Raw genomic sequence first — 19664 nt, 5'->3', positions numbered from 1 at the left:
CTCAGCTTCACTGTGGCCTCAAAACAGCCGGGAGAGTGTGTGGGAAACAGTCACGTGACCCGACTGTTGTCTTAGCGGGCGGACACCGTTCCTGGGTTAAATACTCAGTGATACTCTGCTTATTTTTCATATAATAAACACTTAACTCGCTCTACATCTTCATAAACACCAACATTCTAATGCATTGAATTCAATATTAATGTTTTAGTGTTAAAACACAACCATATAGAAGTGCATTAATCCTTGGCAGCGCTTTTTCAAAAGGCATGAGAGTCCTTTTCCTCGTCTGTCCCAGAAAACTAGTGACGCAGATTGCTTCAAATGTCGTTTTGTGCATTTTTAATATTCTTTTTTTTTTCTCCCCCCAGTGAGCCTGATGAATGTCGTTTGGCATTTTTTCTGTGCACATTTCTTATTATCTGAAGGTCAAAATACATGTATGTGGCTAAAATAATCTATATATATATATATATATATATATATATATATATATATATTATGGTATTATTGTTCATTCTGCATAAAACAACAGCTACGTGTAAACTATAAACACTTTTTCAGTCACATTTCAGTCAGTTTTAAGAGATACTGCCACAGATCATGAAACCTGGTGCACACTAGGTTTATGTGTAGTCTGGATTAGTTTATGGATTATATTTTATATGCGAGTTTAGGGGAAAATTACATAGCACATTATTGATTTACCAGCTGTAAAAAGCTTCAAGCATCAATCACAGCTTATGAAAAATGTTAAATGAATTGGCTTTATTTACACTTAAAGCTTGGGTCTGTAAATTGGGAAAGGCTAGCAATAGCAGGCTAATGCAACAGATAAATGATCCCACCCCCTTTCTGTAGGCCCTCTCATCAAAGCTCCGCCCCCCAAAAAACACAAAAGATGTCGTTCTGTGAATTTTAGCAGCACTTAATGACTTTTTTTTTTTCCTGCAGCTCGGGAAAAATAGAACATGACGTCCATTTTAGAAATGATGTTAAAATCATTAATGGAATTATTTCCAACGTATGTCCAATCATATGTTTTTTTTTTATTTGCTAAATGGATCGTTTTACATTTAGATATTTAAAAAATTACGTTTTCGTTACGTTTATGGAAAATTACATTACGTACAGTAGCTTTAATGATTCATGCCTTATTTTCTACTTGTTGGAATCTGAATGTTTTTCTGTCACAGTGCGGTTTATAATTCGAGGAGGCAGGAGTAGGTATTTCATTTGTTGTTTGAAACAAAACAAGGAAAAATGTGCGTGTGTGTGTGTGTGTGTGTGTGTGTGGCTGTTAAACACTGTGGTTGCTGTACTGCATGTCTTAACAGGGGGAAGAGACTTCTTTCATTTCAATGTGACTTTAAAGAGACTTAACACACACACACACGCACACACCTTGCCCAAGGCTGCTGAATTATGTTTTTTTTAACGGCCTCCACTTCCTCAGCACAAAGAGATATAGTGAGAGCACAAATCTTTAGCTCAGAGTCTGTAGCGAGTCCTTGGAGAAGAGCTTGAGGTGTCGAATGCTTCGGTAACACAGAGGAGGAGGAAGAAGAGGACGAAGAGGAGGAGGAGGAGGAGGAGGAGGAGGCAACTCCACCTGGAAACACAGGGGGCTCATGCAGCTTCATGGTAATGACCCGCCGGAGCCACAAACACGCGTTCGACCACCCTGATTAAACGCAGCGGTGGAGAGGTTTCGCCGCTCTGTTAGAAGTTTGAAACCCTGTCATTTTTGCCGAGTGAGAGATGAAAGCACTGAGCCAACGGGGGCGAAAAAGGAGAGGGGAGAGAAACATATGAAATGCCCTTGAAAGCACAGGTACAAGAGGTGTACAACAAGTACTCTTTATGAACTCCTGGATCTGATTTATAGGGATTAAAACCAGATGAGTATATCTGCCAGATATCGGTCAAAAATCACTGTATCTATTATTGGTAAAAAGGATAAGATCTCATTTCAACAAATAAATACTTCACTAAGTACATCGTGGAAGCATAACTGGACTCAATTCTGAATGAAAAAAGGCAGAATATGATGTGATTTTTGAGGAAAAACATTAAATTAAAGCAGCAGCAGCATTTTATCCGAGTCATGTTGTGGCCTGTCCCTTCCTCTCTTCATGAGAGCATGTTGTTTGTTTCCCAGTTGGAGTTTTGTGTTTTTTCAAATGTCTGCAACAAAAGCATCATCTGTGTTCCCCATAAAAAGAGGTGGAAAAAAAGACGGATCAGGTTGTGGTACATCCTGATCTGGACCAGTTCTGGCATCCAGCCTTCTCCAGTAATACATATTATGTTTACAATGCACTTTGGTTTGGTAGAAGTAAAGATAACAGGCTGGAAAATGATGAATGTGTGTGTGAAAGTGGACTTATAAGATGCAACAATTTAAATTCAGTGCACACATGATCTAAAAAAAAGCAACAGGAGAACTGCATGAGGTGCATTTAAATAAGCAAATAAGGGGAACCTGCAATATTATGCTTATCTGTGACTGCCAGTCAAAACCATTGCTGTTCGCAGGGAATCAAAGTTTGGAGAAAGTTCCATATTTAGCTGCATGGATATTAATAAAAGCCCCCCATACAACATTAATATGAGCAAGTAAAACAAAATGCCTGCACAGCCTGTGGTGCTGTTAGTGATTAATGACTGAAACTGATTAACGTTGTAGCTAATGACTCGTTATTGATGGATGCAGCATCAGAACAGACCGGGTTCGCCTTCGGGAAGCTGGTACCTCTCGAGCGTGGCAAGAGGAGACATCCACGCCAAAGCCCGTTTAAGAATTTCACATTTTCCCACTCATTGTCCTTTTTAAAAGGCAAACATGCTTGTGTTGCTGGTATGAACGAATGATCATAATAGAGAGAGGGGTCCTCTGAAATTCGGCGTACAATTCAAGCGCGAAGCGTCACGCGTGTCGATTAAAATCGAACTTTGATAATTATGTGAAGTGGTTTTCCCTTCATCGGTATGCAGCAGAGGTGAGCAGCAAAATCGGCCGAATTCCTAAGGGAGTTTCGTATCTTCTCCTCGCACATAAAACGACTTTAAAGGGGTTAAATAACCCAGAGGTTGTGGAGCGGAGGCCGCATCAATCACTTCTTACCTTGGTTAGCTGTGCGATCTTCTTGCTCATCTTCAGGTGCAGGTCCTGGGTATATTCCATGGCGATGCCGGACTGAAAGCTTGACGCCGTGGACGAGTTAAATTTCCCCTGACCGACGGGGCAGTAATACTGCTGCTGCCAACCAGAACCAGTCGCCATCTTCACTATGATGCTCAGTACAGATACTGGTAGTAATATTAAATAATAATACAAAAAATGTATTTAAAAACCCGCACAGTGCTACTGAGGCGAGCAGCGGAGAGAAACGGGACAGTGCCGGGTTTTTCCCCGAGTCACAAAAGACCAAAAATATCAAAAATCTGACATCATTTGAGCCAAAAGAGTGTCAAAAAACGATTTCATTTTGGCTTGTGTCCGTTTAATTACACACCATGAGGTGGAAGTGTGTGGTCTTAAGCCCCACAGACGTCAACTGCTACCATCCTGTGGTGGCCGCCTTCAGCGCTCCGAGGTGCGGGTCCTCGCTGCTGTCACCTGCCGCGGATGTGGAGCTGCTGTCGGGCGGCTTGGCTTCGCTCGCTCGCTCCCGGTCGGTCGGTCGGTCGGTCCCGTCAATGCCGATGGATGGAGGGAGGGAGGGAGGGAGGAAGGAAGGAAGGAAGGAAGGGAGGGTGAGTGTCAGCGGGAGCCGTGAGGAGAGACTCGTCCTCGGTTCATTCCTGCTGCACAGACGGACAGAGTGAGTGGAGAAACGGGCTCGACTGTTGCCATGGATCACCTCAACACTGCCGGTGCTGCATTCACGGAGGATGCCGCGTTCAGGTGCCGTCGGAGAAATGGGAATCGGCACAGCCGGAGCTCACGTGACGACGAGATGTGACGCACACAGGTGTGCGCGTGACGTTACCGTTCGCGATAAATCTCCATTTTTTCCGAGAGTATTCAGTTAGCGTTAATAAAATACTATTTTGTGATATTAATCAGTGCATTTAAATTAGTGTAGTAGCAGCACATTGAACTGGATTATAAATTATTACTTCATTAAAAAAATACATTTTCTTTCATTCAAAAATAAAACCGGCTTACACTTATGTTCACTCCTACAGTCAGTGCTAAAGTGCATTCCAGTTGTAGTTGGATTTCGGAATTGTCTGAGTTCCTTATCTAATGATTCCACATGCGTCTCAAAAACACTCGCTACTGTTAACTGTTAATCGCACTTCTGTCTTGTTTATTTCAAATAAAATCAGTTGTACACATACTCTTGCTCTTTTCTTTTCACGTGGACAGTTTCTACAGATGACGTCACGTAACGTCCAGACTCTGCTCAAAATGAAGGGGAACATTATAATTTGTGTGTGGGAGACACGTTTCTACAAGAAAGCAGGACAAAAACAAACAAGTCAAATTCCTTGTACTGTATGTGTAAAATGTACTTAAAATAAATACCAACCAAAAATGCACTATACCCAGGTCCAAGCGTACCATCGAGGACATGGACGACAACATTTACATTACTCAGGCCATATCTGACCTTTACTGTATGTACTGTATACACTGACAGAGAAAGTATGACTCAGCATTTTTGAGACTCAAGTTAATCTTTAGGCCCGGGTCTAAATAGTTAGTGATTTTCACTGCAGTCTTCTGTTCTGTTTATAGGCAGGCATCAAATTTAAGAGGTCTCTGAAAATAACTCATGTAATCAGCTGATTGGGTCATTTCAATAATATGCATCCGAAAAAAATCACTCTTTACTGACATTGCATCTTTTATGGAAAGTTGTTGAAATAATAAACAATAATGCTTAAATTAGCAGACATTTCAGTAAAAAAAAAAACCACAGTGCTCTCAGACTGTAATCCAGGTGCTGGGAGTAGAAATGTGAGCAGAAACGGGGCGAGTTTGATTTTCACACCTCGATTATGTCATGAAGTTTGTTCATTCTCAGCACAACATGACACGAACAAGATGTTTTTCCAATATCACAGTGAATGTAAATGAAATTGTTTCTGTGCTCATTCGACTCGGCAGTGTGGCGCGCGTGTGTGTGCGTGTGTGTGTGTGTGTGTGTGTTGTATATCATGATTAGAAGAATCAATAGTGTTTTGCAGCCTGGACAATTGTGTTTTGTCAATGATGGTTTGTAATCATAGTAACTTGTGCTTCACAACGAGGACGTTAAACATTGCAGAGATCAGTGTGTGTATGTGTGCGTGTGTGTGTGTGTGTGTGTGTGTGCGTGTGTGTGTGTATGTGTGCGTGTGTGTGTGTGTGCCAAAACCATTTGGCAAAGTTAAGATCATCAAGAAATATGAACTGAATGGAAATCAACAGCATCGTCCGGCGACGTCCTTCATTTCCAGACATTATCTGTCTGTGCGGGTAGATTTGGGGACGTGTGGGGACACATTTCTTTAGGTCTGTTGTGAGGACAGATGTCTCACTCGTCCCGGACCCAAACAACTGGGACAGTTGAGGACAATTAGTGGTATTGTGCAGACTGAAACGTGGGTCGTATGCTTTCATTTTGACTAATGGAGTCTGTGTCTGTCTTTTGACTCACATCTAGATGGATTTGTTTGTGTTTTATTCATTTTTCATTTCAAAGAAAATATACTTTTAACCATTTGTTATAAATGTTTTGACACTATTGTATGCTATTTTACCAGTAAAAGTAAAATAAAGGGTATTTAAATAATAATAATAATAATAATCATCATCATCAAAGCCATCTTTATTATGCAACATGCAAAGCATTTACATTTTAAAAGTAAAAATGCTGTCAAAAATACATAAACATTTCAGCTGTAACTTGTAAACTTACTGATCATTTTTTCAAAATAAAAGTCTGGCTGTATGTGAAACACTCTCTTATTAAGATGATGTGAAACTGAAATGTTTGGTCTGTGTTTGCAGTGTTTTATCGTATTTAAAGAAAATATTTAGATCCACATCGTTGATCTGTCATTAGAGCTCAGGCCGGAGAAAACCAGTTTGCGGTCCAGATCCGGCCCCAGGGCCTTATGTTGCACAAAATAGTATAGTACGATGACACATTAGTATCTCGGTCAACCCTCACCCTGTCACTTCCTGTTTCTGTCCACACACACAAACATGACGCCTCGATGTTCAGCACAAAACGGGATGAACTTGGATGAAAACAGTGATTTCCAGGAAATGGCAGCTTTGTGATTAAAAAGAACAAAATGATGAAATATTTTATTCTGTAACATTTGTGTGTGATGACGGGCAAAATGATTGAACACACACTGTATACTCTACCTACTGTACTTACTATATACTGTACCTACTGTATACTGTACCTACTGCACTTACTATATACTGTACCTACTGTACTTACAATACCTACTGGACTTACTACTGTACCTACTGTATACTGTACCTACTGGACTTACTATATACTGTACCTACTGTACTTACAATACCTACTGTACACACTGTATACTGTACCTACTGCACTTACAGTACCTACTGTATACTGTACCTACTGTACTTACAGTACCTACTGTAATAACACTGTATACTGTACCTTACAATACCTACTGGGTATACTGCACCTACTGGTGTACTTCTTTACAATACTCCATTGGTATTACACTTTTAACTGTGTACTACTGCATACTGTACACACTGTATACTGCACCTAATTGTATCTACTATATACACTGTACCCATAATACCTACTGTATACCAAATCTATTGTACTTATTAATACCTACTGCACACACTGCATACCGTACCCTACTGTATACCTCGTAACCTACAAAACCACCTGTAAACTGCACCCACTGTACTTACTATACCCCTACTGGCACACACTGTATACTGTACCTACAAACCTACTGTAAACTGTACTACCAAAATTTACTATACCTACTGTAATAATAATTGTATACTTGCACAGTACCTACTCGTACAATACTGTATACCTGTAACTCACCGTATACCTCGCACTCAGTTAGCCTACTGTACCTTGGCTAATACCTACTGTATACAGTACCTACAATACCTACTGTACCTACAATACCTACTGTATACTGTACCTACAATACCTACTGTATACTGTACCTACTGTACCTACTGTACACACTGCATACTGTACCTACAGTATACTGTACATACTGTACTTTCTGTATACTGTCCAAGTTCATCCCATTTTCTGCTGAACATCGAGGCGTCATGTTTGTGTGTGTGGACAGAAACAGGAAGTGACAGGGTGAGGGTTGACCGCGATGGCAGCTTTGTGATTAAAAAGAACAAAATGATGAACTATTCTTTTATCCTGTAACATTTGTGTGCGATAACAAAAATACACAATGTACGTAATGATTAGCTGTCATCCTAACCTTCAGTCCCTATAAACAAAGCGTCAGCTCAGAACCTTAACCATAACCACAATTCAAATCTTAGCTCTGCACTTGACGACCTGACAAAGTGTGTGTTTATGACAGAAAAAGCTCCGAAAGAGGCAACAAATACAAGAACTGGTCCTGGATGTTTCCAACACACCTGATTCAAGTGGGTCAGTGAGCGTTAGTGCATCTCCAGGAGCTTGAAAGTCTGAGTTAACACTTATAAAAGATCACATGTATAGATCTACCCCTGATTAAGTCTATGACATCATACATGCTCAGATTTATAGTGTTGGCAAAACAGATTCTTTTAATTTCATATTTTAGTAAATATGTCCAGAGGCTGAGATGTTAATCTGAAAGATTTATGACAGTAATGTAACATCAGGAGCGGGTGTGTGTGTGTGTGTGTGTGTGTTATCTTTGATCAGTGCATAATATGATGAGATTATAAGATTTTCCAGTAAGAACAGCTGGTGCAACAAGTAATAATGTAAAAGTAAATTGTTTGTGCCACAAAAAAACATGTTGGTACTGGTCGTTCACAGGAAGAAAAGAATAATAAAATAACAACACAAACCACCGCCCTCTGAGCTGAATAATACATAACAAAACCAATCACAATGTCAACAACCTGGGGGGGATTGTAATTCAAAATAATCCATAAATAATATACATATACATAATAATAATAATAATCTAACAAACATAAACGACAAAGACAGTGTTCCAAAGTCTCCTGCATCAGAGTCCATAGAGAAAATCAGTGATTTTAGCTCACAGTAACAAAAGGAGCTGCTGATCGACTGAGGTAAATCTGAACCTACTGTACTTACAGTACCTACTGTGTAATGTACTTACAGTACCTACTGTATAATGTACTTACTGTACTTACAGTACCTACTGTATAATGTACTTACTGTACTTACAGTACCTACTGTACTCACTGTATACTGTACCTACTGTACACACTGTATAATGTACTTGCTGTACTTACAGTACCTACTGTATACTGTACACAATATACTATTACCACAATACCCTGTAATGTACTTGCTGTACTTACAGTACTGCATGTACCTACTGTACACACTGTATACTGTACCTGTACACCTATACTGTACCTGTATGCTGTAATTACTGTATCTCTGTACACACTGTATACTGTACATACTGTACTCACATACTGTACCTACAATACCTACTGTATGTCTCACAGTACCTACTGTACACACTGTATACTGTACCTACAATACCTACTGTATAATGTACTTACTGTACACACTGTATACTGTACCTACAATACCTACTGTGTACTGTACCTACTGTATATTGTACCTATTGTACTTACTGTATACTGTACACACTGTACACACTGTACCTACAATACCTACTGTATATTGTACCTACTGTCTTACTGTATACTGTACCCACTGTACTGACTGTATACTGTACTTACTGTATACTGTACCCACTCTATACTGTACCCACTGTACACTGCACCTACTGTATACTGTACCTACTGTACTTACTGTACTGTATACTGTATGTTATTGCCTGTATCGGTACCTTCTATATACTGTACCTACTGTATATTGTACCTACTGTACCTACTGTATATTGTACTTACTGTATCACGGTACCTTCTGTATACTGTACCTACTGTATATTGTACCTACTACTTACTGTATACTGTACCTACTGTATATTGTACTTACTGTATACGGTACCTTCTGTATACTGTACCTACTGTATATTGTACCTACTGTATACTGTACCTACTGTATATTGTACCTACTGTACCTACAGTACCATGTAAAACAAAGAGGTTTATAAAATAGATTTTATCGAAAATCACAGTCCAAAGATTGAGCTGATCAGATAATCTGGAGCAGGAGATTAGAACAGAACACAAACGTACATGTCTGATGTTTGATGTTAATGCAGCAGGTGAGAGTTTGTACATTATTTGCACAAAAGTGCATTAAATGTCAGTTTAAACAAGACACAGTCGCCAGGTCCATCAATAATAATGAGACGATTCATTACGGCATACATGAGGTTAGTGTGTGTGTGTGTGTGTGTGTGTGTGTGTGTTGGCATCAATAAGCTCAGACAAATCCTCGGCATCTGCCGTCATTTAGCAGCAAAAGCCTCAACTTATGAGAAAATAAACAACGTTCACATGACGCTTTTGGTTCAGCAGCCACACAAGTTTGTATTATCATTATTATTATTACAACATATATATATACACAGACACATATATTTTTTTCCCTTTTTTCTTTATAAATTATAAATTCTTTTCTCCGCTCCTAAATACCTGAAAAAAAAAACACAAACATACAGACACAAATTAAACAGATACTGCACTATTTAATGAAAATGTTCCGTCCTATTTTATTGACCGCAGAGTGTTTGATTCGTGTGCTCCAGGAATATTACAATATTAAAACTATATATCTTTGTGTGATTTGACTTGTTTTTGTTGTTGTTGTTTGTTACTTTGAAACGGGCAGATTTTCGAGGTCAGCAGCAGCAGCAGACGTTGCTGATGTTCATCAGTGAAAACAGCAGTGTTTGGTTGGAGAGTAATGGGATGGAAACGGAGGATTCAGAGGAAAAACCTGCAGCACTTAATTTAATATCATTGAGATTAATCATTGATTTTTAATGTGGCATTTCCTGCTCTTAGAGACACTGAACTGCCTTCACATCATGAAACTGTTTGTGTCACACAAGTTAATTTCTGGTGGTTTATCATCTTTGTGTGGACAGCTAACGCTAAGGAGGGAAAAAGGATTTAAAAATGAAGAAAGACAATGTCGTGTCAGCAATATTGTCATATTTTAGTGTCGTGTTGCAGCTGTTGTGGAAGTGCGTTCACAGAAGAACAAGACGACAGCGACAAAAACGTGGTGAACAAGAGACTGGTTTTTGTTCTCTGTCAACGTTAATGGCATTAACTCCCCGTTAGTGTGAGACAAAGACAGTAGCTGAACTAAACGTCATAACAGTACAAAACAGTAAAAAAAACTAGTCTACGTAATGATTTTGATGGCCATGACTTACCAAAAACATCATTTAATCTATAATCTTTTCAAGGAAAAACAGATTTTAGCCGCGTCATAATAAAATCTTCACCTGTTGACGGCATCTACAGTATCGTATCTTATTAAAAAATATAATATGTTCATTAATATCCCTTTAAAAGTCAGAAACTTTTAAGAAAAGGACAGTTCAGGAATAAGTTTACCACTTTATTTCACTGCAAACTCACGTTTCTAAGCTGCTCACTCTCCTGCACCAAACCCCATAGAGAAAATCAGTGTTTTTAACTCACGTGGACAAGGGAGCAGCTGGTCCACTGCTGCCCCGTGTGGTCAGTTTGTGTCACTGAGGTTAAGCCGAACAAAGAATTTGAATCAGTGAAGTCACAAAATAACACATTTGAACGAACGAGTTGAGACAAAAGCAGATGAACAACTCACGTTTGCTGTGAAGTAAAATCGCTGTTTTTTTCAATGGGCTTTGGTACAAAGAGGGAAAACCTCAGTTTCCACTCAGAAAACAGAGATCACACACACACACACAATCACACACACAAATCTCACCTCCAGCAGATTCATGTCACCATTTTCCTCCTCATTATTGCTTTTGAAACGAGATCTTGGCGTCTGTCAGTGTGAGTTTGAGTTTTGATGCCAGCTCGGATTTTAAAGCTCATCACTGATTGGGATGATTTGTAAATGGGACGTATCCTCGTTTAACTTTGCTCTTAATTAATCACACACACACACACACACACACACACACAGCGGCGTGTTGTCGACGGCTGCTGCTGCTGCTGCTGTTTCTGCTGCTGCTGCTGTTTCAGACTCAATCTGGATCCTGGAAATCGGCTTTTTAATGGCAAACATGACAGAGCAAAATAAGCCTAATGAGGATAAATGATGTGTGTGTGTTTGTTTCCCACACACACACACACACACACACACACACACACACACACACACACACACATGTTCGACATTCATGACATGAGGGGACATTGCATTGACTTGCATTCATTTCCTGGAGACTTACTCTAACCATAACCACAATTACTACTGGCCTAATCCTAATCCTAACCCTAACCCTAATCTCAATCTCAGCCTAACCTTAAAACATACCTTCACCTTAAAATGTAGTAATTTACGTTATGGGGACTTGCTGTTTGTCCCCACAAGGAAGACAAGTCCCCATAATGTGACTGTGTAAACAGGTTTAGGTCCCCACAACATTAGTAATACCTGGACACACACACACACACACACACACACACACACACACACATAATAAATGATGAAAAGAAGAAAAACACGGCGGGAGAAAAAAACTGGCGTGAGAGAAAACATGGATGGAGAGCGGTTCAATGACATGATGGAACACACTATTGTTGTCTGTTGTTCACAGGGGACTGATTCTCTGAGCGCACACACACACACACACACACACTTCTTCAGGCTCAGTCCCTGGAATAGTTTCTGTTTTGTTTTTTTCCAGCTTGGACTCACAGAAGGAATAACAGAAATATTCCATGATTGAATTAAACCCCCGAGGCCGGTGGCTTCACCGAAAAGTAATAAAGTTGACAACATAATAATAATAATAATAATAACCACAACAATCTAATCTCTCTGTTTATTTGCTGCCTGAAATATAAAGCGAGCCGTGTTCACACTGCAGGGCAAAGCACGTCAAACACGGGGGGGGAACGCGGTTGTTTAACTTGGGAGGAGGTTATTGTGTGAAGTTAAACGCAGGATTAGATCAGAGCGGCGGCGGCGGCACGTTACACATTTCTAAACCCGAGAGTGAAACGTGAACAGATGCTGACGCCGGTGCAGCTTTGTTTGTCTCTAATTAATGTTAAATTCGTTTTACATCTGTGCTTTTCCATCCGCTCTGCTGCAGCGTGAGGTCATTGAACGCCTCTGGATAGCGCTGGAGTTCGTTTAGAGAAGGTTTTTTAAAAAGAACGGATCATTCAGGGGGAAAAAAAAGGGAAAACGTTGGTTGGAAAGTGAATTTTTCTCTCTCTCTCTCCTGCACCAAACTCCAGAGAGAAAATCTGTGTTTTTAGCTCACAAGGACACGGGAGCTGCTGCGTCGTGTGGTAAATCTGCACAAAGAGTTTAAATCATCAATTTAAAAATAATGACAATTACATTTGGACTCAATAATAGAGTTCACAGTGGATCTATGTCTTCTGTGTATTGTGACGTAAAATGACTTTCAATGGACTTTGGTGTGAGGGGAGTGAGCAGTTAACAAAAACAACAACAACAACGATGAGACATTTATCAGCGACATTTTGGTGTAGATGATTTGCCACAAGACAACAAACAAACATCCACCCATCAATCAACGGGACCAGGAACCATCCAAACAAACAACAAACAGTGTACTAACTAACCAACCGAAACATCTAACAACCATCCACCTCACCAACTAACCAACCCACAGACCAATGGGACTGATAACCAACCAACCAACTGACAAACCAACCAACCAACCAACCAACCAACCAACAACCATCTACTTGACCGACTAACCAATCAGCTAAATGACCAACACACCCAATAATCAACCAACCAATAAAGGCTAACAAACAATCATCCAACCCAACAGCTAACTGACCCAACAACCAACTAACAGGACTGATAACCAACCAAACAACTAACTGACCAATCATCCACTCAACCAACCAACCAACTAAAAAGTGCACAAACTAAATGACCAACTGACCCAACAACCAACACACCCAATTATCAACCAACCAACCAACCAACTAACCAACTGACCAAACCAAAAACCAACCAACCAATTTAAAAAGATCAATAAATAATCAAACAACTAATCAGTTAAACGTTAGTGCAGATTTAATTAGCATTCATTCATTCATTCATTCATTCATTCATCATCAGCTCCTTACGTAAGCAAATAAAATATATCACATGATCATAGATCACATGATCTGATCTACGTTGGCCAACGTTTGGACAGAGTTTGATCAAATATTTTGAGGCTCCGCCCCCTCTGACTCACAGTCAAGTCACATGAACATTTTCAAACACAAACATCTGAAATAAAAGGACAAAAAACACAAAAATTATTTTCTGAAACCAGATCCAGTCACAACACACAAGCTAAATGCTAACACTAGTACAAAACTTTCGGTCTTTTTCTTCCATTTTTGTTTTCTTCTTCTTCTTCTTCTCCTTGTCTCTGGATGTCTGTGGTTAAAATAACCAGATTATGATCTGTGTGGACTTTTCTCTGCTTTTTTAGAAACATCAGGGGTTTCTTTTAGACGTGAAGAAGAAGCTAAAGAGCTTTTTGTGCCGGAGGCTGAAGAGACTGACATGAAAGTTAAAAACAGAGGCTGATGGGAAATGTTTGTAAACTTAAACTGAACAGGGAAAGAAAATTAAATCATTAAATATTAAAAAAGTGAAAATGTCTTTTCTTAAAAAAAAGAAAAAAACCAGCTGAAGACAGAAAAGCTCTCATGTGAGTCTCTGCTGCCCTCTGCTGGTTCTCACAGGTACAAACACCAACCTGCATCATGAACAATGATGAAATAAAGTTAAATAATCCAGTTTACTGAGGACAGATTTACAGATTGTGAGGATAAATTGATTTATTTTATTGTCATTTGAGAATTGTATTTTTTTTTTTAACTAAAGAATATAACAGTTTAATAATATTATGACACAGCGTTTGTACTTTGAATTGAACACAATTTGAACTGTGGTTAGGTTAAGGGTAAAGGTAAGGTTAAGGGGACATTAAGTGGTTGTGGTTAAGGTAAGTGAAAACACTTAAGTTAATGTCGTGTCCTCAGAAGAGTGGAATAATAATAACATATTCTACACTCTTTATATTTTCTGCAGATTAAATTGGAAGTTTTCATGTTTTTCTTTTATCTTTATTCATTATAACTAAATTGTGTGTTTTTTGTTGTGTTGCATTTTTTGTTTTTATTATAATTCATTAAAAGAATAAACTGACAATTTAATGTTCAAACTTTAACGTTTGAACATTTTCAACTTTAGGACGTATTAAACTTTAGTTTTGAGTCAAAATTGAAACATTTTCAAGTTGAAACAGAGCTTTTAAATTCTTTTAAACTGACTTTGTGTCACTAAAAGAAGAAGTAATGTATTTTTAAAAGGTTAAACATTAAATAAACATTTTCGATGTATATTTTATGTTTATATTTGTGTAAAAAGCCCTGACAGTTTTTTTTTTTGTCTCACCTCTGAAGTGAAGCTGACGCTTGTTCCTCTTTTTTTTCCTCTTTCGTCGTTGATTTTAAAGCAAATGTTTATTTAAAAACAGCTGCTGTCGTTACGTCGTCACCTGTTCCTAATCTGATTCACGCACCTGTGATGATGAAGCCTGTTAGAGCAATGGATAAAGACTGAGATTATGTCAAGATGATGTAGAATTATGAGACTTTTAAAATGTTTCTTACTTCAGGAAAACAAATAAGATTTAAGTCATTCATTTACATTAACACCTGCAACCCCTTGATAGAGGGGCAAACAGTAACTGCCTTTTTAAATTCAACTTCATTATATTTGTGTTTTTGTTAATTAATGAAAGATTATATTGGATTATTCTGCTTTCTGTTCATGATTTGGGGGTTTTCTTCATTTTTATGAGTTCATTTTTTTTCATATAAATATTCCACAGATGAGATTTGTGGATCTCTCTGGATAAAAAGAAAATACCTAAAACAGATTTTATTGATGAAAAAAAGCTGTAAAAAAAAGTCTCTTTCAGATGGTGACGACTGAACTGTGAGACAAGGACTTACTCTCACCACCAGAGGGCAGTGTCCTCACACTGATCCTTTCACACTTTGTTTTCTGCACAGTTGTTTCCCCGCCCCCTTTGGCTCGTTGGCCACACCCAGGACAATTTGATCAAAAAACAGGATTAGAGAATTATTATGGCCACATGTGACATCATTTTGGAAATAACATTTTTTTAAAATGTCAGCAATCTGAGATTAATCTCAGACTTTAATCGCAGTAATCCAAGAAAAAGTCAGAATTTAATCTCAGCAATCTAAGAAAAAAATCAGAATTCTTATCAGTAATGTGAGAGATTAATCTCAGTCATCTAAAAAAGATTAATTTCAGATTTTAATCTCAGAAATTTAAGAGAATAATATCAGTAATCAAAGACATTAATCTCAGTCTTTAATATCAGAAACCTAAGAGATTAATCTGAGACTTTAATCTCAGCAATCTAAGAGATTAATCTCTTAGAGAAATCTAAGAAAAGAAAATACAGACTTTAATCAAAGTCAGCATTAAAGAGATTAAAGTGATTTGACCCTAACCAGATAAACATCAACACTTTAGTTCAACAAACAAAGAAATAAAAAAAACCACACTGAATCCAAAACGTATTAAAAGATTTGTTTTATTCACAATAGAAGTGTAACAAATATAGTTTATTAAAAAGTCTGCTGTTTATTAATATCATTTTAATCCATAAACTCAGAAGATTTTTATATAAATGTAGAACAGCTCACTTACAGAGCGGAATATTTACATTTTTCAATAATAATAATAATAATAATGATAATAATCGTTGTCATAATTTTAACACAATAAAACTATTTCCCCCCACAAACTAAAATATTGTATATAAACGCAAAGTAAACGATGTGCAGTGGAATGATTATCAGCAATATTTTGTACATTATTCTGAAGTTGATTTCACACCTTTAAAACCCTTTAAGGGGAAATGACAAACATTTTAAGAATAAAGGTTACATAGTGAATTCCTAAAATGGGTGGCATTTCCCTTTAATATTCACCAATTGAAAAGCATTGGAATGAAAACGCATCGTCAACGCAATAATCCAAAAAAAAGAGAAAAAGCAGGGAATCTACCCTTTAAATCTAAAAACGCTGAATCATGTTTGTGTGTCTCCAAAACGCACAGTTATACGTCTGCGCACACTTTAACGTTAACGGACCTACGAAAAATTATATTTGTGTCGTGGTAAATTTAAAATCACTCCAAAAAAAACAAAAAAAACACAAAACGTAGAACTTCACAGATCGCAAAGATTGACCGATCAAATCCAGACGTCATATATTAAGCTTTAATTTAAAAATGAAAAGAGCCAAATCCGTGAAAATTTACCACGGAAAATCAACTCCGTCATCCATTATTTTATCCAGAGTTTAAAGGACCAGTGTGTAGGAGTTAGTGCCCTCTAGGGGTGAAGTTGCACACTGCAACCAACGTTTTCCAAACAAATATAAATATGACAGCAACTTAAAAACATAAAGGGCTGATTCTGACTTTTATTTAAAGTAAAATTAAAGTGAAATAAAATAAAATAAAAATGTAAATGAAGTAAAAAAAAAATTGTTTAAATCTACGCACTGCAATTTAAACATAAACCCTACTCAAATTTAATATTTCAATAAAATTGTTTAATTGACTCCCAGAAAGTTACTAAACTACTTTTCTGACTTGATGATTGAGTGCAGTGCGAAAATTTAGCCACATTTTTTGCTGAAATTAAATATATGATCAATAATTTGTTTGAATAATTTCTTTTAAATAATTATTTTACGTTTGTTGCAATCTGCAGCCTCACCACTAGGTGTCACTACTCCTTACATCCTGGTTCTTTAAGACATTTATTAGCATTTCTTTGAAGTTTTCTTCAGTTTTTAATTATGAAAAATCAGATAGCTAATCTCAATAAAACGTAAACTTTTTGAAAATGTCACTCCAAACTATTAAGTGGTTTGAAATTTGAGACATGCTTTACGAGCCGACTTTGGGCAAAAATAGCAAAAAATAAAAGATAAGAAAATGGTAAATGGTAAATGGTTTAAATCTGGTAAATCAAATGAAAGATTTCAGCGTTTCGTTCTAAATCAGCAGCTTCAGCATTTTAACGCTAAACTGAACGAATAAAGACTTTAAATCCACTTGGTTTCATGATTTGAGTTCCCGAGAACAATAAATAATAACTGAAGAGAAATCCGTCTAAGATGTGAATGATATGGATTAATATTCCTGCAGTAATGTCCGGTTATTGCATCATAAACAAACAAACAAACAAACAAAAAAACCCCGCATGAATCAAAGAAGAACAACAACACACGTCGTCAGCGCTCACTTGACGACGCTAATGACAAACTTTTCTCCCTGTTCTGCTTTCCAAGTTTTGTGCTTTACAAGATCAAAGAAAAACAATTAAAGCAAAATCAATGAATCAAAAAGATAAAAATATAAAATATTCCTCACTTCACATTAGATCGTACATTCATTTTAAAAAAAGTTCCTGTTCTGCGACAACGCACCCCGAAAATCTGACAAAAACTGACTTCACCGTCGCGATTTAAAACAACTTTACGTTATGAATAAAATGTCGCTCGACTGATATACGTCAGCTGATAAAAGCGTTTTAGCGGCGTGGAAAAACTGTATTTGCATTTACTGAACGCGATATTTGTTAGTGTGTTAATCATTTAAAAAATTTTATGCAAATTCTTCCACACGATGAGATTACGAACCGAAGCAAATGACCCAAATGTCGCGTTTTCACGTTACTCACTTCACGTCATTTGCGCTATTTGCTTCACCTGATGTGAGCGATTCGACGCAAAGATGCTAAATTTGCTAATTAGCTTCAGCTGCTCGGGCAAAAACAAAATTGTGCGACAAAAATATTAAGGGAAGCCAATCAGCTTCGAGATCCTCCTGAAACTTATGTTTCTATTTGTTGGTCACACTTTACAATAAACACATTTGCTAACATAAGCTGTGCTAAGTAAACAAACGCGGATGTTCTGGCTAACTTAGTCGCATAGCATTTAGTGCAAACACACCAGAACATGAATGTATGAATATCGGAAGTTATATTAATGTCGCAAAACTCATTATCCGATTTAAAAATCTGTATCAGTCAAACTCCGATATTTTGTAAAAAATGCGATGTTTAAAAAAAAGAAAGAAAAAAAAAACTGCAGAACTTTGCAGCTTTTTTTCAAATCGTTGGTTTACGTTAATTTTTTTTTTTACGTTGTGAAGCTTTAGTCCTGATACTTAACACCCACAGCGACACCTGGTGTTCACACAACAGACGACACAATAAATTAACACAAAACAAATCAACCCTAACGTTATATAAAAATGATAAAAACCTCAGATTAAATCCGATCAATCTTTGTGTGAGCGTTTAAATGACTGAATATTTTTGTTTTCTGGAAAAATGTAATAAATAAAATGAGGGTATTTTAGCAGAATTTGTGTTGAATTCTCGTACATGTTTGCAGCACAAATACTGATATTTCTACACAAGACGACACAAATAACGCTATGTTTTCTGTGCTGAATACGTCAGAGATGATTTAAATGTGTAAAGTAAAAAAAAACTGTTCATTTTCAATAAAAAAGTGTTATTTTATTGGTGAGACGGAGTAAAAGTTTGGGATTATTTGGGGGACGTTTCCGTGTAGTGGCTCTTTGTTATTGTAAATATCCTAAAAACCAGTCGCACCAACACTTTAAGTTGAAAAACACAAATAATCTCTTAATCTTTGACATATTTTAGCCAAACACAGCCATCCTTCACTTTTTTTAGTCTCAACTCTACGATCACATGTTGAGGATAAATTATATCATACTTTAGCAAAAAGACGCATGGAATATTTAATCTTTAAAGATCCAGGTTTTTGGATTTTTCCTCTTTCTGCTGAAGCTAAATCAGGTTTGTGATTTAAAAACTCACTCCTATATGAATACAAATCTTAATTTGACAGGTCCATGTGTGGCTTATGTGTGTACTGTAATTACAAACTCTCCCCACTAGATGTCAGCAGTTATCTAACCTGACGACTGGGAGTTTCCACCATGAGATGTTTTAGTTTAAATTTCCCACTTATAACCAAAAAAAACAAACACTTGTGCTACAAAGTTACGCCGAATATCACTTGGGGCAAAAAGTGGGCACTCCTTTATTTATTAATCTGTGTCTCATTTTGGTATAATCCTGGGAAACTTGACTTAAAGCTACAAATCTGTTTTTAAACTGTGTGTGTGTGTGTGTGTATCTCCTGTTTGAAAGGCACTAAGACTGAAGACTAAACTGGATTTAATCTGGCTACAGTTCT

The sequence above is a fragment of the Solea senegalensis genome, unplaced genomic scaffold (genome assembly GCF_019176455.1).
Source record: "Solea senegalensis isolate Sse05_10M unplaced genomic scaffold, IFAPA_SoseM_1 scf7180000013316, whole genome shotgun sequence".
Classification (NCBI taxonomy): Eukaryota; Metazoa; Chordata; class Actinopteri; order Pleuronectiformes; family Soleidae; genus Solea; species Solea senegalensis.
Note: the sequence above shows the minus strand (reverse complement) of the source record.